This window comes from Nannobrachium achirus (assembly GCF_963921795.1).
Source record: "Nannobrachium achirus genome assembly, chromosome: 15".
Lineage (NCBI taxonomy): Eukaryota > Metazoa > Chordata > Actinopteri > Myctophiformes > Myctophidae > Nannobrachium > Nannobrachium achirus.
In genome coordinates this window covers 9,299,295-9,326,554 of record NC_137822.1, presented here as the reverse complement: position 1 = coordinate 9,326,554, position 27,260 = coordinate 9,299,295, and the positions used below count along the sequence as shown (strand labels likewise).

The following is a 27,260-nucleotide window of genomic DNA, read 5'->3' as shown; positions in this document are numbered from 1 at the left end:
TTTTTGTACATTTCAGCAAAAAAAAATAGCTCCTTTCGGAACTGAGAGGTTTCGAAATTAGCTTAGCTAAAACCGGGGCTAGGTTTAATGTGTTAGCCCCTTACCCTGAATACATGAGGCTGCAGTGGTGCACTGATTCAATGTTTGGGGGGTTGGCGGGTTGCGAACGTCTGTCAAAACTACTATACAGGTCTCTAATTGAAATGCATAATAGCCTCGTTTCTTTGTTAAAACATAAACGATATGGGTAGTCGGGGCGCGCGACCCAAGACTACGGCAACACTGATAGCTGACAGCTATTTTTATAGCTGACAGCTATCAGTGTTGACTGACAGCTCTGTGTTGCGCTCGGAGCTAGAAATGGGAGCGTGTCGGGAGATTTCCCCTCGATAAATGGCAACAGGCTGACAAAAAACACAAACCGGGCTGACAAAGTGAGCGTTTTTAAAGTATTGTTTCAACAAATCGCTTGGATTACCCCCGCCGATAAAAAGTAGAGATGCAAGACGGTATAGTGTGTGCCAACCATAGAGTTATAGGTGCCAACGCCCAACGGCTACTTCAGCAAGGGCTCGCCACGCCCCCTTTACTAGCTCGGCTATTGTTTGGGTCACAGTCAAAATTGCGCTCATTGACGGTAAATTAAACATTAACTAGTTATTAGCTGCTCAATACAGTTGGGAATGCACAGTATTTTATTAGTTGACTTTGCTTTATTTATTTCAATTGTCAACTGTATTTGACACTTTTCTTTCTGTTGTACTTGCACAAATAAAGGCATTCAGAACTGTAGTAATTTTCCATCATTTCCTAATGTAAGTGGGTAGCCTATAAATATATATATTGTATTACTCACATATTGGTACAGTAGTAGGCCTACACAAGAGTATAATGTAATTTTCTAAGATAACGCATATGAATTATATGAATGACACTTTTTTCAAAATTCAAGAACGTTTATTCAAGATCCAATAGCCATGCAACCGCCTCTTGGTTAACTGGTTAACTCGAGCTCCGTGACTTTTCTTCCATGCTGGAGAACAGAAAAAACGAACGTTGTCCACCGCATTCCTTCGAGGTGCACTTCTGTTATGGCACTTATGAATGGAGCAAGTCTTCACCATTGTTAGTAAGTAAATGTGGATAAAAAATACACGGAAGAGTCACTGTTTACACTGTCTCTGGTCTGTACGCCCCCTTTTGGAAATTTTGGCACATACTATCCACCGGTTTCCGCGGGAATTTACTGGAGAATGTTTTGCACCACACTGCACCACACTTCCGGTTAACAGCAGACATACAAGCTCACGTCGCGTCGCAGATGCAGCCGTTGTGAGCTTGTAGATCACACTCGGCTGCGGCGCCGGAAGCTCCGTCCAATTTCTGCGCAATGCACGATGGGATGTTGGAAACTTGTGGATAGGACCATTGCTTTTTTTAATACAACGCTTGGTGACGGTAAAGGGTAGGGGTATCTCAAAATCTGAGGGCCTCTGATGCTAGCTAGACTAATGGGGCGGTCACGATTATGAAATTTCAGCTTACTGTGTAGTAGAGCAGTGGTTCTCAACCTGTGACTCGGGACCCACAGAGGGGTCCCCAAATTATTTTGGGGACCCCAAAATAATGTGAGGGGTCAAACTAGGGGTTTTTAATTAATGATTCTGAATCCATTGCAAGTATTTGTTTTGCACGGAAAACATTCCTTGGGGTCAAGGCGGCTCCCACAAAACTTTGAAAAGTGATGACTCATCACTAAACAATAATTGTATGGGGGCTGTTTCTACCCCAAGGAATGTTTTTTGTGCAAAACAAATGCTTGCAATGGATTCAGAATCATTAAAAATCCCTAGTTTGACCCCTCACATGCCACTTAAAGCATATTTATTTTGGTGTGTTACTGTGTTTTATCCTGTATAGTTAATTTAATGGGACTCCAACTTTCATCAGCTGTAACGGATTCTCCTAGGGAAACTGAATTTCAGTCTTTGTGGGATGTGTTACTAGACACCTCTACAAACATATTGGTGAAGAAATGTTTTGCTAAGGAATTTATTCCAGGACTTTTTAAGATATTCCCTTCTTATGGGGCTACATGCTTGAGTTTGGAGAGAACAGGCTAGCGAAGGAGAAACAAAAAAACGAGAGAGATCATACCCAGGGGGCAAACCAGCCTTTTTGGAGCTGTGTGGAGCTCCCTATACGTGGCCGTGTGTGTGGGTATGTCTGTCTCCGTGTCTGTAGCCTGCAGTAACCTTTTCTGACCACACATGTTAAGGGAGGGGCGCTGTTGCACACACACACACACACACACACACACACACACACACACACACACACACACACAGCTCCACTTCGAACAGAGGTTCGCTTTTTTTAGGAAACCTGCATTTGCCCCGACATAAAAAGTTGTCCACCAGAAATATTATCTATGACCCAGTAGGATCACAACCTATATGGACAACCCGGTCAATTTGTACAACAAAGTCCAATATGGCCGCCTCAATAGTAGCCCCTATTAGTTTTAATGGGGGGTGAATAGGGCAAAATTTTAAACTGAGGGATATTTCCACGAAACTTCACAGGTTGATCAATGGTATACATATGAACATTTTTTGTATTGCAAGTTTCCATGAAATCCAATATGGCCGCCACAATATGGCCGCCATAATGTAAGGACCCAGAAAATAGGTTTTGCCTCTAACTTCTGAACCAGATGAGCTAGAAACGCAAACTTGGTGTCTATTTCATGGTGTCTGACCATGGGAGACTCAATGGAATAGCTAATTTTATTATTGGGTGTGTCTGGACCTTTATTGTGCATATTTGCAAGATGGTGGATTCCCAAAATAGAGCTTTAACATAATTTCTACCATGATTGTTGACTGCTTTTGCAAATACAAGCAATATGAATCCATTTGCTAAGATTTATGGCACAGAAGGGACTTATACCTGTATTATTCTTGAGTTTGCATGTTGTCAAAATGGCTGTAAACGAGATATTATATTTCCTGTCCGATTCTACTGTATGTAGTTGTAGCAATGACTTCAGATAAAATCAGAGACCAAAACAATGTATCTTAGAAATTATTTTTTTATTAAAAAAAAAAAAAAAAAGAGGGAATTGCATGCTACTTGGGGTGTCGTTGCCAAGGACTGGAGACAAGATGCAGCAGGATAGGTACACATGACAGTGATAGTGACTAGCAATTATTTGCATTATAATGCAGCCTGTTTTAATCATGTGTTCATTATAATTTCCCTGAAGCTGAAGTTGTTGGAAAGCATGTGCATGTCTATGTGTGAAAGACCCAAAAAGGCAGTTGCATTCATTTCATTGAGATAATCTCTCTCTTTTTTTCTTTTTTTTTTAAATAAAAAGATTATTTCTAAGATACATTGTTTTGGTCTCTGATTTTATCTGAAGTCATTGCTACAACTACATACAGTAGAATCGGACAGGAAATATAATATCTCGTTTACAGCCATTTTGACAACATGCAAACTCAAGAATAATACAGGTATAAGTCCCTTCTGTGCCATAAATCTTAGCAAATGGATTCATATTGCTTGTATTTGCAAAAGCAGTCAACAATCATGGTAGAAATTATGTTAAAGCTCTATTTTGGGAGTCCACCATCTTGCAAATATGCACAATAAAGGTCCAGACACACCCAATAATAAAATTAGCTATTCCATTGAGTCTCCCATGGTCAGACACCATGAAATAGACACCAAGTAGTGAGGAAGAGATGGCAGAGAACGAAGAGAACACGGAAGAGAGCGAAATTCAAATGGATGATGATGAGGATGAGAGGGGAAGAGGAAAGAAACGGAAAAAAACTAGGAAAGAAGGTTGATCAATGGTATACATATGAACATTTTTTGTATTGCAAGTTTCCATGAAATCCAATATGGCCGCCACAATATGGCCGCCATAATGTAAGGACCCAGAAAATAGGTTTTGCCTCTAACTTCTGAACCAGATGAGCTAGAAACGCAAACTTGGTGTCTATTTCATGGTGTCTGACCATGGGAGACTCAATGGAATAGCTAATTTTATTATTGGGTGTGTCTGGACCTTTATTGTGCATATTTGCAAGATGGTGGATTCCCAAAATAGAGCTTTAACATAATTTCTACCATGATTGTTGACTGCTTTTGCAAATACAAGCAATATGAATCCATTTGCTAAGATTTATGGCACAGAAGGGACTTATACCTGTATTATTCTTGAGTTTGCATGTTGTCAAAATGGCTGTAAACAAGATATTATATTTCCTGTCCGATTCTACTGTATGTAGTTGTAGCAATGACTTCAGATAAAATCAGAGACCAAAACAATGTATCTTAGAAATTATTTTTTTATTAAAAAAAAATAAAAAAAGAGGGAATTGCATGCTACTTGGGGTGTCGTTGCCAAGGACTGGAGACAAGATGCAGCAGGATAGGTACACATGACAGTGATAGTGACTAGCAATTATTTGCATTATAATGCAGCCTGTTTTAATCATGTGTTCATTATAATTTCCCTGAAGCTGAAGTTGTTGGAAAGCATGTGCATGTCTATGTGTGAAAGACCCAAAAAGGCAGTTGCATTCATTTCATTGAGATAATCTCTCTCTTTTTTTCTTTTTTTTTAAATAAAAAAATTATTTCTAAGATACATTGTTTTGGTCTCTGATTTTATCTGAAGTCATTGCTACAACTACATACAGTAGAATCGGACAGGAAATATAATATGTCGTTTACAGCCATTTTGACAACATGCAAACTCAAGAATAATACAGGTATAAGTCCCTTCTGTGCCATAAATCTTAGCAAATGGATTCATATTGCTTGTATTTGCAAAAGCAGTCAACAATCATGGTAGAAATTATGTTAAAGCTCTATTTTGGGAGTCCACCATCTTGCAAATATGCACAATAAAGGTCCAGACACACCCAATAATAAAATTAGCTATTCCATTGAGTCTCCCATGGTCAGACACCATGAAATAGACACCAAGTTTGCGTTTCTAGCTCATCTGGTTCAGAAGTTAGAGGCAAAACCTATTTTCTGGGTCCTTACATTATGGCGGCCATATTGTGGCGGCCATATTGGATTTCATGGAAACTTGCAATACAAAAAATGTTCATATGTATACCATTGATCAACCTGTGAAGTTTCGTGGAAATATTCCTCAGTTTAAAATTTTGCCCTATTCACCCCCCATTAAAACTAATAGGGGCTAATATTGAGGCGGCCATATTGGACTTTGTTGTACAAATTGACCGGGTTGTCCATATAGGTTGTGATCCTACTGGGTCATAGATAATATTTCTGGTGGACAACTTTTTATGTCGGGGCAAATGCAGCACACCTTCCTTTGCCCCCTGGGTATCACTGAATCTCTCCCCAGATAGGCACATATTGTTCAGCACCATGGACAGTGGCGCGAAGGATCTGGCCTTAACACCACTACACTGTCCATGGTGCTGAACACTATGTGCCCATAAACGCTAGCCTGATCTCGCTCACGCAGTAGTCTGAAACTGTGCCTATTCTGAGCGATTTACCGGGAGGGACTTTTTTGCGAGCGTGCACACGCACGTCCGCGACGCACAGTGATCGAGACGCACGGTGGACGCAACGCACGGTCGCGGAGTGTGTGTGTGATTGTGTGTGTGTGTGTGTGTCTCTATCTGTGCCAACACTGCTTCCACACAGAACTGCGACCAGAAACATGTAATCAACATTAACAGCTTGGTGAAATCAGCGCACACGTGCGTGTGTGTGTGTGTGTGTGTGTGTGTGTGTGCCTTCCTCAGCCTGCCTGTGTGTGTGTGACAGACAGACAGACAGACAGACAGACAGACAGGGTGGTGGAAATAACAGACCAAGTGTGAACAGTCGGGCCAAACTTTCAGACTATAAACCAAATAAAAATGTGCTGTTATAATTTACACTGTCTTCCCTTTGCAGCTGAGCTGTCGTTCTGGTGACCAGAACGGGTTAGGACGGGCATCCTGTACATCTCCAAGGTGGACCTGCAGGTATGGGATGGGAGGATAATCATTTTTATTGTGATAAAAACTGTATCTTGGAGATTGAAAAATCGATTTTGCCATAACTTTGTTGCGCATTTCAATCAACTATGAAACATGTTTCTATTAGACCGGGCAGCTCAGCACCAGAAACATTTCATATTCAGGCTCATGCAAATCCATCAAAAAACGCAGCCCAGGGGAAACCATGGTTAACTCCCTCTCTGGCAAGTTAAATACAAAGGCATTATTGATAGCTCACCTTGCATTCAGATCTTTATTATTATTATTATTTTCATTTGTAGCCCTGTTGTTATTTTGGGTTAATAAGAAGAGACATTATTTGAAATGCTGTTATTTGAATTAAAGTGATAGTTCACCTATTTTTGACATGAAGCTGTGTGAAATACTTGCCATTAAAATAGTAGTTACAAATGTATTAATCCATTACCAGAGTCCCGTGGTCAGAGTTCTGGTCAGTTTTAGATGAATATAAAGTAGTTCCGGTGATTTGGCAGGGGCTCATGGCCCAATCATTAAAAATAGATGAATCCACAAAACTAGCTTCATTTGTATTGTTGACCTATTTCTACCTAATAGACCAACTTTCGTTCAACTTTGACCCCTCTGTCACATGGTACTATTTTTTGTGTCCAGTATCACTACGCCGCTGCAATGTATTTCCCCAAAATAAGGTGCTTTGCAGGCAGCTGATCAGAACGAAACCTCGCTCTATATGGTAGAAATAGGCCAACAATACAAATGACGCTAGTTTTGTGGATTAATCTATTTTCAACGATTGGGCCACGCCAAATGGCCCCCACCTCATTGGAACTACTTAATATTCATTAGAAACTGACCAGAACTCTGACCACGGGACTCTGGTAATCAATTAATACATTTTTAACCACTGTTTTAATGGCAAGTATTTCACACAGCTTTATGTCAAAAATAGGTGAACTATCACTTTAAGCTAAAAGGATATACTGTAACAGTTATTTTGTGTGATTTTGATATATTGTGACATTGTTTATGGTTCAAAAGAAATGGGTATACTTACTTATATTTACCTACTTGAAACTAACTCGAAGACTGTTATTTTTACTGGGGGTTTATTTTCTGTGAAGTTCAGTATTTTACCGTAGCAGAGTGGCTGAGCCGAGCTGGGTGCCGTGACACGTCATGGCGGCTGTCAAGATCCTGAAGGCGTACAGCAGTGAGGAAGAGATGGCAGAGAACGAAGAGAACACGGAAGAGAGCGAAATTCAAATGGATGATGATGAGGATGAGAGGGGAAGAGGAAAGAAACGGAAAAAAACTAGGAAAGAAAACAACGTCACAAGTGAAAGAAAGTCAGGAAAGAAAGTTTGTAGTTGGAATAAGAGCAGTGTCAAAAATTGATGGGATCTTTAAGGACTATCACAGCGTGGCAAAGTTTGTGGGAGGAAAGGTAGGAGAGGTGAAATCGCTCAGGGTAGCTAGAAGTGGTATTGTGGTAGTCGAGTGTGTGTCAGAAAAGCAGATGTTTGGTGTTTTAAGCATCAGGAAATTTGAAGGCCACAGAGTGGAGTGCTTTGAACTGGGAGTAAAGTCAAACAGCGTCGGAGTGATAAGTGTGGTGCCACTGACAGTGGATGCAGAAACGTTTGAAGAAATTAACGGAGTCAAGAAGGCAAGAAGGATGAAGCGATTCAGGGAAGGGAAAATGGAGCCGAGCCTGTCAGTTTGCTTAACGTTCTATGGAGAACTTCCGGAGAGAATATTTGCGTACTATGTAACATACAGGGTCAGGCCATATGAGAAGGGTCCCCTTAGATGTTTTTGTTGCCAGGAATACGGGCATGCGGCTGCTGTATGCAGACTCAGAGGAGAAAGGAAATGTGGGAGATGTGGGGAGAGTAACTGTGAGGAGTTGTGCAGTGTGAAAGAAAAAGAGCCAGAGTGCATTCATTGCAAAGGAAATCACCATGCAGGGGCATCAACGTGTCCTAGAAGGATAAAAGAACTAACAGTGAAGAGGATTAGAGAAAACATAAGGGTAACTTATGCAGAAGCAATAAAGAGAATTGAGAGAAACAAGCAAAGGGAAACTAAACATGAAACGGATGTAAAGAGAAATGAAGATGTGCAAACCATTTGTATGGACAAAAGAAACTTCCTGGCGTTCATCGCCATGGTAATTAACTGTGCAGTGGAGATGAAAGGAAAATCCGAAAGGATAAAGATGATATTGGACGCGGCCAGAAGATTTTTGGATATAGGGAATATAAGTGGAGAGGACATTGACTGCACCCTGAGGGAAGGGTTTGCGACAGCCCAGGCCAAGGGGTCTGGGTAGACTGGTGGTTAACTCAAGAAGGGGATCACTGTGGCACTTCATCAGTTGCCACGGTGACAACTGATGAAGTGTTTAAAAAACTGCGCACCCTACCTCAATTCAAGGCCGCTGGCCATGATAAAATCGCCCCCAAATTTCTCATAGACTCAGCTGCCACCATTGCCCCAATCATTACCCATATTATTAATCTATCTATCAAGCAGGGTTATGTCCCCCAGGACTTCAAATTAGCTAAAGTAACCCCCCTGCACAAAAAAGGCAGTAAACTTGACCCTGGCAACTACAGGCCAATCTCAATCCTTAGTTCCATCTCTAAGGTAATGGAAAAAATTGTCTATGAACAGGTGGCTAAATATCTTGAAGAGAATAAACTGATCTACGAGTTCCAGTCTGGCTTCAGAGAGTCCCATTCCACAGATACATGCCTCATCTATTTGAATGATTACATCAAACGTGAAATTCGCGATGGCAAATATTGCGGCATGGTCATGCTGGACCTCCAGAAGGCATTTGACACCGTCGATCATTCTATTCTGATTGAAAAACTCAAAGCTATTGGTCTTGATAGCACAGCAGTGAGATGGATGCACTCTTACTTGGTGGGGAGGGAACAGATGGTGGAAGTCAACGGAACCCTGTCCCCCCCCTCCCAGTAAACTGTGGAGTACCTCAAGGGAGTATACTAGGACCACTGTTGTTCTTAATATACGTAAACGACATGTCATCTGCTTGTGACTGCAATCTGTTTCTGTTCGCGGACGACTCGGCTCTCCTAGTCTCAGGCAGAGACATATCGCAGGTTGAAAAGGCCCTTAACTGTGAACTTAACAAGATCTGCACCTGGCTCAATGACAACAGACTCTCAATTCACCTAGGCAAAACTGAATGTATCCTCTTTGGATCTAGTCAGAAACTTAGCCTAGTTGAGAACTTCACAATTAAAGTAGGTGACACTGTGATAGAAAGAAAAAACTACATCTGCTACCTGGGTTGCATCCTGGAGGCTAACCTATCCAGTGAAAAAATGACCACCAAGGTAATCAATAAAGTCAACCAACGAATTCGCTTCTTGCAAAGGGTTGCCCCGCTGATCAATATTAAATCCCGAAAGACACTAGGAGGTGCTCTTATTGGGCCCCTCATTGATTACGGAGTCCTTGTCTGGTATCGCGACGCCCCAGCTTCCTTAAAGTTAAAGCTCCAAACAGCCCAAAACAAACTAATTAGGGTTGTCCTTGGTCTCCCTCCTCAGACCCACCTCACCGATCATCACCACGAAAGCGTGGGATGGCTCAAAGTAGCTGACAGAGTACAGCATCTTGCAATGGGCCTGGTGTACAAGATACACTACACCTCCAAGATTCCCATGTACCTGACACACTACTTCTTAAAGGTCAAGGATGTTCACGATCACAACACCAGAGGCAGCTCCACTAATCATCATCAACGTAGATTTAACACTAAACAAGGCTCTAACTCGTTCTCCTGCTACACCATCAACATGTGGAACGCCCTTCCACAAGCCCTAAAGGAGAGCAAATCCCTAGCCTCCTTAAAAATTGGTATGAAAAGTCACCTTCAGACAGCTGCTACCCGTGACTTGTAAATAGACTAAGCCCCCATGCTCCCCCCCCCCCCCCTTTTTTTTTCTCTTTTTCTGCCTTTGTATTTGATGTTATGCTTTTGAAACTGATATTATCCTAGATAAAGTACTATGTTCTATCCGTCTGTCTTTCAATGTTATATGAGATACTTAAAGTGTGGTTCCTGTGGAAATAAGCCTCGGCTTTCTAGGATCTCCTTTTAGTTGACCTTGTACCAGTGATTTGTACTGTCATGAAACTGTACTTTTTTCTATTGCAAACTTCTAATAAATTCTTCAATCAATCAATCAATCAATCACTGGGGGTGTTTTAATGTAAACTAGCCCTTACCCGTTCAAAGATATGAGCTCCAAAATGATGTGCAGTGTGTGGGTTATGGGATGTGCACTGTGCATACAGTATATGAGGGATGGAAAGTAACTTTAACTGGTGCTTGCATGATAATATGTAGGAGCATCAATGTAAGAAATACCCGTTTCGTTTAATGGCTACCCCCCCCCCCCCCCCCCCCAGCCCGCCCGCCCACCCGCCTGCACACACACCCGCCTGCCTGCACACACACACACACACACACACACACACACACACACACACACACACACACAGAGCTGGTTAAACATGTTGCCCCATGCTAGATGCAGAATAGATATGCCTCATGCTAGATGCAGAATAGATAGTAGTTACACCATAAAAATGCTAATATACAGCATATGATTTGTGAAAGTGACAAACGGGCTTCACAGTTATGTCAGGTGTGTTCATATGCTAATGGTGATGCGATTTCAGATCAATTGCTCCAGCCACTGCCTCAAGCTAGATGCAGAATAGATAGTAGATACACCATAAAAATGCTAATATACAGCATACGATTTGTGAAAGTGACAAACGGGCTTCACAGTTATGTCAGGTGTGTTCATATGCTTATGGTGATGCGATTTCAGATCAATTGCTCCAGCCACCGAGGAGAAACGCTGTTTCAGACAGACAGACAGACACTCACTCACTCACTCACTCACTCAGACAGACATTCGCAAAATTATAGTATAGATAGTTACCGTATTCATGTTATACTAAGAGTCAAGTAGGTGGCGGTAATGCACAAGTTAGTTTGCCAACCGCCAATAAACCCGAATAGAAGAAGAAGAAGAGTGGCTGAGCCAATGAGGAGTGTCCTAGCACGTCATGTGATGGCAGTAAACAAGCGCGCGTTGTCTTCGGTTTTCTTCAGAGAGGAGATTCGGTGATGAGAGAGGAAACGTGACAAACGGTTTATTTTGAAGAGTTTTACAGTCCCGTGTGACAACTCATTACAAGGAGGACTGAAAGCTGTACTGTGGAGTGGCAGTGCCTTCGACAGGATCGTGACTGTGTCATTCTACAGTGAGTGTTTGAGCAGCTAGCTGGCTAAAGTTAGCTGCGTGTCTGCACTCCGAGTGCAGTGCACTGGCCCGCAGTATTTTGAGTAGACGGCTAGTTAGCCAAAGCTAGCCGGTAGAGTAGTGTTGCTAAGCCAGCAACGTGAGCTGTTGTTGAGAGAGACTTTGGAGATAGGGGTAGGGTTACCAACCGTCCCGTAAAATACGGGATCGTCCCTTTTTTGGAAACTAAAAGACGTGTCCCGTATTGAACTGAAACGGGACGCTCTTTGTCCCGTATTTGAAGGTTGGGGGATAAATATGAATGACGGGATGATTTAATTGAGAAATGACAGCGATTCTGCCTGTCAGAGAGCTTCCACTCTGCTCTCCTCTGAGTCAAGTGCTGCATCCCATTGCTGAGTGAGGCGCTGCGCTGTTTGTAAGCAGCCCATTGGCTTATTAACACAGTGTTGCTAAGACACAGGCTCCGCCGCCTACACAATCCGTTCCCATGGGCTTTGATTGATTGATTGAAGACTTTATTAGAAGTTTGCATAGGAAAAGGTACAGTTTCATGACGGTACAGTTCACTGGTACAAGGTCTACTAAAAGGAGATCCATGAAAAGACTAAGCTTATTTCCACTGGAAACCATTGAAGTATCTCATATAACATTGAATGACAGACAGATAGAACACAGTACTATGCAGTAGATATGTAAAGAAAAACAAAACAAAGACAGTAATTCTTAAACAAACAGTATATACAAAGAAGGGGCAGGGGAGGGTAGGGTTGGGGCTAGGTTCATTATTACCAGTTGCGAACGGCTGCTGCCTGTAAGTGGCTTTTCAGGGCAATTTTAAAGGATGCAAGTGATCCACACTCCTTTATGGCCTTCGGTAAGGCTTTCCACATTTTGGTGGTATAGCAGAAAAAAGAGTTTGACCCTTTGTTGGTTTTGACTCTGGGTTGAAAGTGATCTGTGGCGCTGCCTCTGGTGTTGTAATTATGGACATCCTTAATGTTTATAAAGTATTTTGACAGGTACTTGGGTATCATAGTGGTGTAGTGTATCTTGTACACCAGGCCCATTGCAAGCTGCTGTACTCTGTCATCTACTCTGAGCCACCCCACTCTTAATTGGTGAGTAGCGGTGAGGTGAGTCTGATAGGGAAGGCTAAGCAGGACCCTAATTAGTTTATTTTGGGCTGTTTGGAGTTTAGTTTTCAGGGCTTGTGGGGCGTCACGATACCATACGTGGACTCCGTAGTCAAAGAGGGGCTGGATTATTGCACCAGCTATGGTCTTCAGTGTGTTAAAATTGACCTGTAGGTACAATCCACAGTTGCCTGCGCGAAAGTGCGAGCGATACCGAGTTGAATGTCTTTAAAAAACGGGTCCATTTGCTTCTGCGCTACAGACCCATTGGTTCATAACTATCTATCATTTGGCTGGGGCCTGGGGACCCCCTGGAACTCCCTCAAGGACCCCTCGGGGTCCCTGGACCCCACTTTGAGAACCAATCCTACTCTCCAGTGGTGGAAAAAGTACAGTATCAACATTCTAATGTAGACATACTGTGTTACAACTTACAACTTACAAGTAGATGTCTGGAATAAAAAATGTAGTGGAATAAGTAAAGGTACAAAAGTATTGGTGTCAAAATAATTAAAGTTTAGTTTAACTTTTTAAAAGTTCTCAGTAATCATAACAGTTTCCAAATGCATAAAAAATTTAAAATCCTATAAAAATAGCAGATCTACAAGCTCTACAAGCTCACAACACGTCACTTTGTGAGCTTGTAGATCGGCTATTTGCATATAGCCATCATGTCATAAATGTAGTGGAGTAGAAGTACTTAAGTACAGTACTTGTAAAGTAAATGTAGACTACTAGTTACTTTACACCACTGCTACACACTCTGTGTGTGCATAACAGCAAAGTTTATTCTCTAGTCAAAAATGTTTGTTGCCTAATGACAGTGGTGTTGATGCATCCCTCGTTTCTATTCCACATCTAACCAGTGAGTGAATGACAACCGTGTTAGCACTTAGCTCTCATTAGCATGCGACAAGTAAGCCTACTATTGCCCAACAGCGGTAAACTACATGATTCAAACCCGTCGCTGAGGCACTGCTTTTATCCCCACAGCCCAAATCTTCTAATTGTACACACCAGTAGCAAATATGCTAACGAGGGGCAAAGACGTAGTCAGCTCAGAATCAGAGGTGCTCAGTGCGACGAGGCAGCTGCCTGACTGACTGACTGACTACTGACTGGATGAATGAGAGAGGGGAGGGGGAGAAACTAGACATATACATCTCCTTCCAACTAGGGATGTTAATCGACGCATTATTGGCGAGTCGACGCGTCGCGGCCGAAAATCGACGCGTCGATCGACTTTTTTCACTTTTTTTTTTTTTTTTTTAATTATTATTTTTTTGCGCTAAGCAGCTTCTGAGAACACAGCGGCGAATTACTTTAAGCAAAACTACTTATGCAGCTGCACCCATCATGTTTAGAACTTGCATCAAAGCCCTAATAATAAATGAGACTTTATTTTGTAAACATGTGTTTATTAAACACGGAACAGTTAAGCCATAGGCTACAGCAGGCTATCAATCAAAGCCGACATTTGACAAATAGAACAGTGTCAGACTCCAGAGTACCTTCAACAATATGTTGCAAATATGGCCTGGATACATACAATTAAACATGTAGGCCTATTATAAAACGAATGAAACGTGTACAATTAGACATGTAGGCCTATTATAAAACGTAGCTACACTTGCCGGCGGTGCCGCCGTTCCAAAATAAATGGACACGTAGATAGCATCCAAATTCTATAGGCCTAATGGGCCTAATTATCATTAACATGACGCTATATATTGCGAGGCCAAAACATCACTTCTTGGACATTATTAGCCATTTAGCCCTAAATACTGACATAACAATCAAATAGACCTATAGCAGACTTCAAGGTTCAGAAAATAATGATTATCAAATAAATCGTTAGACCAACAAGCACTGCACAACAAAATAAAATAAAATAAATTAAATTAAATTAACTCAACTCTGACGGACAGCCCAAGGCTGCGCTGCAAGGCCAACAGCCCTTAAACAAATGACTTGTTCTTGTTCAAAAACAAAAGCATGTCCACATGTTCGGGGGTAAGGCGAGTGCGAAGTCTATTAACAATCAATCCCGCAGCAGAGAAAACTCTCTCTGCTGGCACAGATGTTGCGGGGATGCATAGGTAGCCTTTTGCCAAGCGTGAGAGATTCTTGTACCTGTCCTGGTGAAGTTCCCACCACGCAGCTGGGTCAGATGCAGGCGAGATGACTTCTTCACGCAGGTAGCGCTCCATTTCGCCCTGAATGGTTAAAGGCTCCTCGGCGAAATAATCACCCCCGAAGAAGTCAATCATTGCATCCGCACGTTTCGCTCGTTTTTCGGGTTGCGCTGGCTGAGCGATCACCGCATCCTCCTCGTCCTCGTCGGGCTCGTCCACCGTTTCAGCATCCAACTCGGTCTCCAAGGCAGGGAGAGCTGACAGCAGAGCAGTAACCTTTTCCTGTACAGCTTCTCTCATGTCGTCGGTGGAGACTTTAAGATGCTTGTGCCGTGGATCCAAAAATGAAGCGATAATAGCCGCCTTCTTTACCACCTCCTCGGCCTTGTCAAGCTTCATGCGAGTGCTGAGAGACTCCGACACCTTTCTCTTGAACTCCGCCACTTTCGTAGACTCTCCATCTGCCAGCTGTAGATCCCTGTTTGATTAAATTAAATACTTTATTAACAGTTTGTAAAAAAACACGGTGGCACAGATACATAATATACAAAATAATGGTAACAGGGTTTTAGTAGCCTATGATTATTATTATTATTATATATTTCTTTACCTTGAGAGCAGCGTGTTGGTGATTGGATAGACCGTTGAGATCGACACCTCTTTTTCCCCGCACACTGCTGTTGTGGCGTACTTTAGCTGATGTAGGACGGGCAACAACTCCTCCATAATGTGCCAGTTTCCATCCGCAAGCTCCAGGGTACGGGCATCTGTGAGTTTAGTGACATCACGGTCCGATAGTACTGCAGCCACGGCCCATCGCTGCTCCAGCAGGCGCTCGAACATGTCGTAGATGGAATTCCACCTAGTTTTGACGTGTTGGATGAGTTTGTGCTGGGGGAGATTTTGGTCACGCTGCTTTCTCTTCAGCGCCTCTGTCGCCACTGTGCTGTGATGAAAATGGGTAACAAGGCGAGCTGCGGCCCCGACAGCCCTGTCGATTGCTACCACTTTGAAGCCATCATTGATGGCGAGCTGGAGTGTGTGCGCAAAGCACCGATGCGACTCCCACCCCAGGTACTGCGCGTTTGCCAACACGATATTAGTCGCGTTGTCGTGGACGCAGACATCCACTTTGTCAGCTATGCCCCATCTCTCAGCTGCAACCCGCAGGACGTTGGCCAGGTTTTCTGCTGTATGCCTCTCTGGCATCGCTTGTGTCTGTAGGATGACACTCTTCAATTCCCAGCCGTCAAAGTAGTGAGCTGTTATAGTCACATAGGACTCTGTCGTCAACCCAGTCCACGCGTCAGTGGTGAGAGACACTTTCTCGGCTTTCGACAGCTCGTCAGTTAGTTTAGCGGCGGCCTCAGTGTACATGTCCTCCAATCGTGTTGTCATCGTTTGGCGACAAGGCAGGACATACTCTGGCTCGAGAAATGCGATCAGATCTTTGAAGCCTTGCCCCTCCACAACAGAAATTGGCATGATATCTCCCGTTATCATCTTGGCAATCAACGCTGTGATTTTTTCAGCCCGCAGGTTATCACAATGACGGTTGCCCACGGCGAAGTTGTCCATGCGGGTTTGATTTGATGGTCGCTGCTGAGACTGTGGATGTTTACCTTTTATGTGATTTGACATCGTCGTTGTTGAAGAGTGATATGCATACTTTTTGTTGCAAATTGTGCATCTCACAGTGTGGTCGTCAATCTTAACAAAGTGATCCCAAACGCTACTAGTCCTCTGTGCAGATGCCATGTTTTACCGCCATCCAGCTTCCACCACAAGCAGGAAATAAACACAACAGCAGCGCACCGTGCACACGACCCTACTAGAGCATAGAGCAGCACAGAGATGGACTAGCTCAGCAGACCCACTCGTACAGTAACGCCTGTAAAATGAGTTGGAAAACATTTGACCAAAGATGTAAGCCATTAAAAAAAAATACAAAAACATTAATAAAAATAATAATAATAAAAAAAAAAACGATCGACTCACGACTCGCATTTTCTCAGTCGCGGTGAACGTGAGTCGATCGACGCGTCGATTTTCGATTTTTTTTCACATCCCTACTTCCAACCGTATGTAAGCGAGAGAAGTTAGAACGCTATCTTATAAATATGTCACGGTTTGTTAGAGAAACAGTACGGTCGAGAAACGGAGCACTCGCCGTGCAGCACGGGGCGGAACAAGCGGTCGCCCACAACAACGTCCTCCAGGCGGAGCCGCTCGATTGTCCACGACATTCCAAGCGGCGCGAAGGCCAGCGGACCTTGGTCCTGCTCTTCGCCCCCGAGCGAGTTACGAAGCCGTGGTGAATGCAATCGTTATATTTATGCCCAGGCCGTAAGGCCTGGGCAAGCCCACGATAAACACTCATAGTAAGCTAATGGCTAAGCTAATGGCTAAACACCGCCCAGCTAGGCTAGTAAATAAAGAGAGTCGCAAACGAGTGACGTCAGCGCCTGCACTAGTGAATGGCTGTCTATGGGCTGTCGTCGCCATCTGGTGGTGATTAGTGTGTGGTGAATGACAAAACAAGCGCTCTTACTCTTACCGTCCTGAGTTACCCAAACATACTGTAACATATACATTCCTCTAAGAGCCGCATCCCACTTCACGCCCCCTTTACATCGACTTCAACTCATAGGTAGTCGTCTAGGACGTAAGGAGTACCGCCCCTAACCCTATGCCGTCCGCTCATTCGCTAAGCACGAGAGAGAGGAGGCAACAGGGGAGGGGGTGCGGGCAAGCGAGAGAGAGAGAGAGAGAGTGAAATTTGACACCACTGTGTTTGCATGTGCCTGCTGCAGAGAAATAGCAGAGGCTTAACAGTCACTTCTCTCCAGTGCGTCCGGCGGTCAAATATGTCCAACCGGAAACGTGCGCTGCGGCACAATAGTTCCGCCACAATAGTCCCCCCCCAGCTCTAGTGCTTCACATGAGCGCTACATTGTTGTGGGGAAAAAAAAAATCTTTAAAAAAAAAAAAAAAGGGAAAATCATACAGTGGCGGCCGGATTTGAAGCAGCTTAATGCATGTAGGGGAAACACTGCTGTGTTTGGAACTTATAAAGTAAAGAAAGTCTCCTGAACAGTGAGTAAACATTCCTGAGTGAGGACGCCATCTACGGACAGTAAACAGGCCTGCAATGTGGGTGGGGTTTTGTTTTGTTTATTAGATGCCGGCTTAGGTATAATTACAGTGCACTATTGATTAACTATTTTGAGGTATTTGGCCAATTATATTTGAAAGTGTTTACCTTTTGGGTTATTGTGAGTAACTAATTGAGGTTGGGTCATTACGTTTGTGAACAGTGAAACTGTTTGGTTTTGCACTACAAAGTGTGACTGTTTTATTTTGCACCTTTTGCATGGTGAATTTGGATACATGCCAATTTGTATTTTATTTTTCAATTCCCTATTCCCTAAACTCAACTGCCTTTTCCCTAACTACTATTTCTAACTAAAGTTCCTTATAATTGATGTCCTGGTGTAACTCCCTTTAGGCACGGACAGACACAGTTTCCTTGATACTGATTTATTGGAAGGCTTGGTCCTCCAATCCACCGTGAAAACTAAAACAATAAACATATAAACAGGCACATTACAATCATATACAAACGCCATGCACAGCATGTAGATCAAACATTTTACCAAAGTAAAATACAGACAAACAAATACCTCGTTGGCTGCGTGCAACACAAAAAAGGAGTACTTGATCTTCAGGTCCTTGTGACCCATTCACTTAGTCTTCAGGTCCTTATAATCCTTAACTTTCTTGTAACTATAAACTTTCAGACAGTCTCTTGTGACAGAATGAACAGAGCACAGAGCTCCTGCACCTTGCTGCTTCTCTCTTGCTGCTTGTGGCTTGAGTGCTTAATTGCCTGATGCAAAAGTCCTGTGTAAACCCTTTGAAGTGAGGCTAGTGAGAGCAGACCAAAACGAGACACATAAACTGACTTTAGCACTTCAAAATAAAAGCATGACAACTTGACTTAAAAGACATGAAATACTGTACATAAACATGACCTTTTAACCTTCTTATGAACTTGACCTTTTAACCTTCTTAATTACTGTATGAACAAGGAAAATAACAACAATTATGAACTTTGTCATATATCAAATAATTATGAACTTGGCAACCTGTAGTGGCGACAGTTACACTCCCACCAAATCACACAAACTTTAATGTGGGATTTCCTTTTAACCTTTTTAACTTCAAAAATACAATCTTTTACTTAAACATGTACCATGAAATTGCAGGCAACACATTAAACATCTTCCTCTGCTTTAAGCAGAATAACCACCTTTTTATCCAGGGTTGTCTGAGTACACCTTTTTAAATACAGCGTTTCCCATATAATCATATGTCATATCTTTACGCAACTCTTGTATTATTAAGTCTTGTATTCTCTTATCCCTATCATCTGACCCTGCTTGGACATTAGTGATGCATTCCAACCTCTGTTGGTTGGGTGGTGCCAGATCCTCTTCAGGAAGGATGATCTTGTTGACCTCCAAGTTCCTTCTTTTCTCGTGATGCTTTTGTCCTGGTTCCTTGTGGCTGTTCTCCAACATTGGATGCTTTGTGTGTGTTCCTTCTTCATCCAAGAATGGATTCTCCTTGCACAGCTTACTGTCTGTGGTCTTGGTAACTGCTTTCTTGACATTAGCAAGTTCTTCTTTTCTTTCTTTTAAGCTTGCTCTTTCACTGGATCTTTGTTTCACAACTTTATCTTCTTTGCCTTCCTTTGCTTTAGTGCTACACACAAAAGCCTTGTTCTTGATCTCTCCCACCTTGCGTTCTCCGCCAGGTAGCATGAGATCCTTTTTGTCTTCACATGGATTCCCTTGACCAACAATACTCCATCCAAGGTCTGTACGCTGCGCATAAGGCTGGTTGTTGCTACCAGACACAACTTCCCTTGGTATTAGGGCTTGTGAGCAGTTGTACCCAAGGAGCAGACCTACTGGACAGTCCTTCAGAGGTGGTATCTCATCTTGGAGATGCTCTAGATGGGGCCAAGCTCTTGCAGTTTCACTTGTTGGTATGTGAGTTCTGTTGGCTGGAATAAAACCACGAGTGTAGACTGGTGGTAAGGTGATTCCTTTCCAAGAGTAAAAGCCTCGGACTCTTAGATTGCTTACTATTTGGGAGCTTATGACTGTACTTCCTGCAGTCATAGTCGAGAGCTTGAGCTTAACTTGTTCTTTGTCTGCTTCCAACTTCTCCGCTATGTCACTCAGTACAAAGGTTGCGTTGCTTTGGGAGTCCAACAGAGCATATACTAGTATTTCTCGTGCTGGTTGAGTTGTGGATGAAAGCCAGACTGGAATTATTGCAGCTGTTTGTACCTTTGCTTCGTGAAGTATTACTCTATTTGAAACAACATCTGTGGTTTCTTCTTCTGATGATGATTGTCGATTTTCTTGACTTGTACTTGGCTTGACTTGTGGTGAGCTTTGGTCTTCTTTGACTCGCTCTTCATGCAGACAAGTAGGATGCTTCCTTTGGCAAGTGTCGCAGACACTCCTATTGTTGCAACTTTTTGATTGGTGACCAGACTTGAGGCAACCAAAACATAGTCTCTCCGCTTTCACAAACTTGATTCTGTCCGACATCTCTTTCTCCATGAACCTTCTGCATTTAAGCAACTCATGCCCTGTCTTGTCACAGAGAATGCACTTTATGACAGCTTTGTTGTTGGAGCTTGCGGTCAGTGTCTCTTCATTTGAACTTGTGTTCAATGACTTGGCTTCAAAACGTTGTCTTTGTGGCTTTGGTTTGTCAGCCTCAAATTCTTTAAGTGACTGCACTGAAGTAACAGGGTGGCAGGCAATCCTTGCTTCTTTTGTTAGGAACATGACAAACTGGCTGAAGGAGGGAAATTGGTTACTTGCTTCCTCTATTTCCATAACCTTCCGATTCCAGCTCGCCGTGAGCCAATCCGGTAGCTTAAAAAGGATGTTCCTGTTCTCATTACAGTCATTCAATATTTTCAATTCTTTGATGTGGACCATGGCGGCCTCACAACTACGGAGAAAATCTGTGAACTCTCTGAGCTCAAAGCTGTCCTTAGGCCCTATCTTAGGCCATGCTTGGAGCTTGTCTCTGTATGCCTTAGCAATTGTGAACGGATTTCCATATCTCTCCTCTAAAATCTTCCATGCTGCAACATAGGCAGATTTGGTTCCGAGCAGGAAGTAGCCGTCAAGTGCTTTCTTAGCTTGACCACCCACATATCTTCGTAGGTAGTAGATCTTCTCATCCTCTTGTATGTTCTTCTGGTCCATCAATATTTCAAATGACAGTTTCCAGTCAGTATACTTCAACGGATCCCCACTGAATATTGGAGGTTCAGGGATTGGGATTCTGTTGGCACTTAAAGCACCTGCTAGCATCTTAACGAGCTCTGCTGTACTGTCATTGGAGTTGGTCACAGCTTGTGGTACAGAAGACCTATGCATGGGCAGAGGACTTGTGGGAGCAGGTACTTGGTTACCTGCTACCGCTTGTGGTACGGAAGACCCATGAATGGACAGAGGACTTGTGGGAGCAGGTACTTGGTTACCTGCTACGATCGCATGTACTTGTTCTTCTGTGATGCTCCCTTGATCATACACCAGGATTCTCGCTTGTGCTGCATTAAGACTTTTCACCGTCTCCAAATGCTTTATCTTTCTCCGTTTTTCATTCAGTGTTCTTTGTAGAGCTAACTGCTCATCTTCTAGTTTAGCTTTAAGTTGAGCTTCTTCTTCCTCTTGTTGTAAACGGCGCTTCCTTGCTGCTGCTTCTTGTTCAGCTAGCTTCTTTCTAGCTTCTGCCTCAAGGAGGTCTAATTGTGGGCTCGCCTGGAAGGCGAGCACACGTATGTTATCTTCATTATTAGTGTGGTTGCCCTTACAGGGCAACACACTATAGTTCTAGCGTAACTTTATTATTCTTCGTTTCTAGTGTAACCAAAAGTTTGGCACGCTACTCCTCCCACAGTTTTTGCGCCACACACTCGCGCCATATGTCAAATCGACCGGCTTAATCGGGAATCGTGTGCTTGCATTTTGCTAAGAGAAAGGTTCTATAGTTTAATTGATATTAATTTATTAGTGAATTAATTTCCCCATTGACTTATAATGGGAGCCGAGTTCAAGTATTTTTCTCTCAGACGTCTTAAGGGCTACGGCTTCACAATTTGGAGAGGAGATTCATAGTGCTTCTAAGGATTAAGTAAAAAATATTTACATCGATCGGACAGATGGTGGCGCTATAACAGCCCACTTTACGTTTTGGCCTATAACTCTCTAACCGTAGGTCGGAAAATTAAAATTCCCTTTTCCCTGGATTCCTTGGCTCATGACGCATCTCCCCATATAAGCCCCGCCCATTTGCGTCAGGATAGATTTTCCGCCATTTTGAATTTTCTTCAAAACACACTTTTTGCTCCTATTCCTACATATTTTCTCCAAATGTCACAAAAATCGGTACACATGATCTCTGGACCCATGCGATGAACATATTCAAGTTATATTTCGATAGTCCATACCGTTCGTCCGTAACAGGCTTCCAAAGTTAGCGGGAGGGGCCCGTTTCGCAAAATATAGCCATAAATCAGAAACGAAACATCCAGTCAACACCAAATTTTAACCACAAGTCACGGGTGGGATATTCAACAAATCCCCAAAAGCATTTCCACTTCGACCCATAGGGGGCGGCAGGGCAGGCAACCACACTCGCAATTTCCCAAATTGCACATTTTCTAGTTAGTGTGGTTGCCCTAACAGGGCAACACACTATAGTTCTAGGGAGACTTTATTTATTCTTTTTGGAGCTGTGTGAAACACAGGCTCCCTATACGTGGCTGTGTGGGTCTGTCTGTGTGTCTGTATGTAGCCTGAACTTCCTAAACTTCGGCACGCTACTAGTCCCACAGTTTTGCCACCACACACTCGCGCCATATGTCAAATCGACCGGCTTACTCGGGAATCGTGGGCTAGTAACTTGCTAAGAGAAAGGTTCAATAGTTTAATTGATATTAATTTATTAGTGAATTAATTTTCCCCATTGACTTATAATGGGAATCGCAAAAACTCACATTCAATTATTTGTCTCTCGCAAACCATAGGGGCTAGAGTTTCAAGTCTTGGAGAGGAGGTTCATAATGATTTCAAGGATTAAATAAAAAATAATTGTGTCATTTGGCCGCATGGTGGCGCCATAACACCCCACTTTACGTTTTGGCCTGTAACTCTTGAACCGTAGGTCGGAAAATTAAAAATATTTTTTCCCTGGATTCCTTGGGTCATAACGCATCTCCCCATATAGGCCACGCCCATTTGCGCCATGATAGATTTTCCGCCATCTTGAATTTTCTCCAAAACACACTTTTTGCTCCTTTTCCTACATATTTTCTTCAAATGTCACAAAAATCGGTACACATGATCCACACACACACACACACACACACACACACACACACACACACACACACACACACACACACACACACAGCTCCACTTCACACGGGTGTGATTTTTGGAGCTGTGTGAAGCACAGGCTCCCTATACGTGGCCGTGTGGGTCTGTCTGTGTGTCTGTGTGTGTGTCTGTATGTAGCCTGAACTTCCTAAACTTCGGCACGCTACTAGTCCCACAGTTTTGCCACCACACACTCGCGCCATATGTCAAATCGACCGGCTTACTCGGGAATCGTGGGCTAGTAACTTGCTAAGAGAAAGGTTCAATAGTTTAATTGATATTAATTTATTAGTGAATTAATTTTCCCCATTGACTTATAATGGGAATCGCAAAAACTCACATTCAATTATTTGTCTCTCGCAAACCATAGGTGCTAGAGTTTCAAGACTTGGAGAGGAGGTTCATAATGATTTCAAGGATTAAATAAAAAATAATTGTGTCATTTGGCCGCATGGTGGCGCCATAACACCCCACTTTACGTTTTGGCCTGTAACTCTTGAACCGTAGGTCGGAAAATTAAAAATATTTTTTCCCTGGATTCCTTGGGTCATGACGCATCTCCCCATATAGGCCACGCCCATTTGCGCCATGATAGATTTTCCGCCATCTTGAATTTTCTCCAAAACACACTTTTTGCTCCTTTTCCTACATATTTTCTTCAAATGTCACAAAAATCGGTACACATGATCCACACACACACACACACACACACGCACACACACACACACACACACAGCTCCACTTCACACGGGTGTGATTTTTGGAGCTGTGTGAAGCACAGGCTCCCTATACGTGGCCGTGTGGGTCTGTCTGTCTGTGTGTCTGTCTGTGTGTCTGTATGTAGCCTGAACTTCCTAAACTTCGGCACGCCACTAGTCCCACAGTTTTGCCACCACACACTCGCGCCATATGTCAAATCGAACGGCTTACTCGGGAATCGTGGGCTATTACTTTTCTAAGAGAAAGGTTCTATAGTTTAATTGATATTAATTTATTAGTGAATTAATTTTCCCCATTGACTTATAATGGGAATCGCAAAAACTCACATTCAATTATTTGTCTCTCGCAAACCATAGGGGCTAGAGTTTCAAGACTTGGAGAGGAGGTTCATAATGATTTCAAGGATTAAATAAAAAATAATTGTGTCATTTGGCCGCATGGTGGCGCCATAACACCCCACTTTACGTTTTGGCCTGTAACTCTTGAACCGTAGGTCGGAAAATTAAAAATATTTTTTCCCTGGATTCCTTGGGTCATGACGCATCTCCCCATATAGGCCACGCCCATTTGCGCCATGATAGATTTTCCGCCATCTTGAATTTTCTCCAAAACACACTTTTTGCTCCTTTTCCTACATATTTTCTTCAAATGTCACAAAAATCGGTACACATGATCCACACACACACACACACACACACACACACACACACACACACACACACACACACACACACGGGTGTGATTTTTATTTATTTATAGATAAACTTTTTTTTCGGCGCGTTTCACCGCCCACAGTTTTTGCGCCACACACTCGCGCCATATGTCAAATCGATCGGCTTCATCGGGAATCGTGTGCTTGTACTTCGCTAAGAGAAAAGTTGTATCGTTTAATTGATATTAATTTATTAGTGAATTAATTTTCCCCATTGACTTGAATGGGAAAATGCAAAAACTCGCATTCAATTATTTTTCTCTCGCAAACCATAGGGGCTACAGTTTCAAAACTTGGAGAGGAGATTCATAATGGTTTCAAAGATTAATTGAAAAATAATTTCGTCAGTCGGCCTCATGGTGGCGCTATAACAGCCCACTTTACGTTTTGGCCTGTAACTCTTGAACCGTAAGTCGGAAAATTAAAATTATTTTTTCCCTGGATTCCTTGGGTCATGGCACATCTCCACACATAGGCCACGCCCATTTGCGTCAGGATAGATTTTCCGCCATTTTGAATTTTCTTCAAAACACACTTTTTGCTCCCTTTCCAACATATTTTCTCCAAATGTCACGAGAATCGGTACATAGGATCTCTGGACCCATGCGATGAACATATTCAAGCGATATTTCGATAGTCCATACCGTTCGCCCGTAACAGGCTTCCGAAGTTAGTGGGAGGGGCCCGTTTCACCAAAAATAGCCATAAATTGCGAACAAAACATCCAATCAACACCAAATTTTAACCACACGTCATGGGTGGGATACTCAAGGAATCCCCAAAAGCATTTCCACTTTGACCCATAGGGGGCGCTACAAATGTGCAAAACGTAACCGTTTCGTGCCAAAATGTGTTTTTCAGGATGAAAGACCATCTCAAAACGAAACGCAAACGATCCCGGGAGAGACGTGACAACATAATCGCCTTGCGAAATTTGTGGGAGGAGCCTATTTCTTAAAGACAAGAAACCATATCCTTACATCACGAACGCAGGATCCGACCGATACCTTTTCAACGGCCCCGACGGTATCCGTCCCGACGTCGCCTCCCTCGGACCCCTGCGTTTTCCACAGGGTCCCGGCGGCGCGCCCCACTTTTCGCGCCAGGGCGGGTCGGGCAACCACACTCGCAATTACCCAAATTGCACATTTTCTAGTTTATATACTATACTATACTAGTCAGTATCTCCTCAAAACTTTGGCGCGATTCATCTCCTAAACGCTTACACCTTTCAACACCATTCAAATTTTTATGTGTTCAGCTTACTGAGGACACGTGTGCTTGTATTTTTCTTTTTGAAATGTTTTGTAGTATAATTATAAAAAAATAAAAATGTTTAACTTTAAGCACCCAATGCATTTCCAATGGGTTTAGTGAGTGGGGAGAGAGTGTAGACAGAGGAAAGGGACCCATGTTTATGTTAAGGCGCTGTGGCTGTAATGTTCACACTTCAGATATGCTATTTATATCAATGCGTTCACACAGGTCTGCTCTCTGATTTGATCCAAATATCTAAGCTGTGTGATGTATAAAACTATAGTTATAGTTAAAACTATAAATAAATGTCCCTCTCCACTCTACTGATTACACAGCTGTGATCAAGAATCAAGTCCGGGCGATGGGATGTAAATCCCATAGCCATATATCCTAGAGCCCACAGGGACAGTCAGCCATATTAGTGGTTGTTGTTGGTTGTCAGGGAGATATCAAAACCAATGCATTTCCAAGTCAGATCCACAAACACAATAAAAGCCATGCTCCACTCCTCAGTCTGGAGTGGCCACATAGAAGAACGCCTTGGTTATAGACATAGTGGAGGACAGATGTGATCTGGGATTGTTAGCCTACAGTATATGCACTCAATATACTCCACTACAGTTGGAGTCCATTTGACAGTTGCTGGTTCCCAAACACAGAATCAAAAATGTAGATCTAGAACACATAGAATATGTACAGTACAGTAAGGTTCAGTAGAGTACAGTAAAAGTACAGTAAGGTTCAGTAGAGTACAGTAAAGTACAGTAAGGTACAGAAAGGTACAGTAGAGTACAGTACAGTAAGGTACAGTAAAGTACAATACAGTACAGTAAGGTACAGTAGAGTACAGTAAAGTACAGTAGAGTACAGTAAGGTACAGTAGAGTACAGTAAAGTACATTATAGTAAGGTACAGTAGAGTACAGTACAGTAAGGTACAGTACGGCACAGTAGAGTACAGTACAGTATAGTACAGTAAGGTACAGTAGAGTACAGTAAAGTAGAGTACAGTAAGGTACAGTACAGTAAGGTACAGTAGAGTACAGTAAAGTACAGTAAGGTACAGTACAGTAGAGTAGAGTAAAGTACAGTAAGGTACAGTAAGTTACAGTAGAGTACAGTAAAGTACAGTAAGGTACAGCAGAGTACAGTAAAGTACAGTACTGTAAGGTACAGTACAGTACAGTAGTGTACAGTAAAGTACAGTAACGTACAGCACAGTAAGGTACAGCAAGATACAGTAGTGTACAGTAAAGTACAGTACAGTAAGGTACAGTACATTACAGTAAGGTGCAGTACAGTACAGTACAGTAAGGTACAGAACGTTTCAGTAAAGTACAGTAATGTACAGTACGGGACAGTAAGGTACAGTAAAGTACCGCAAGGTAAAGTACAGTAAGGTACGGTACAATACGGTACGGTACAATACGGCAGTGTTTCTCAATCTTTTTTGGCTTGAGTACCCCCTTTCCCTGAT

General features: G+C 42.8%; 1 protein-coding gene across 2 annotated transcripts in view; it reads left to right on the top strand.

The window, feature by feature from the left end:
- Positions 1 to 11,208: 11,208 nt before the first annotated feature.
- Positions 11,209 to 27,260, top strand: part of LOC308298794 (butyrophilin subfamily 1 member A1-like) — a 38,225-nt gene continuing 22,173 nt past the window's right edge. For both annotated transcript variants that reach the window (XM_080742470.1, XM_080742469.1), the window contains exon 1: positions 11,209 to 11,348. The gene's annotated coding sequence lies outside the window, so the exon portion shown is untranslated. The remainder of the gene's footprint in view (positions 11,349 to 27,260) is intronic.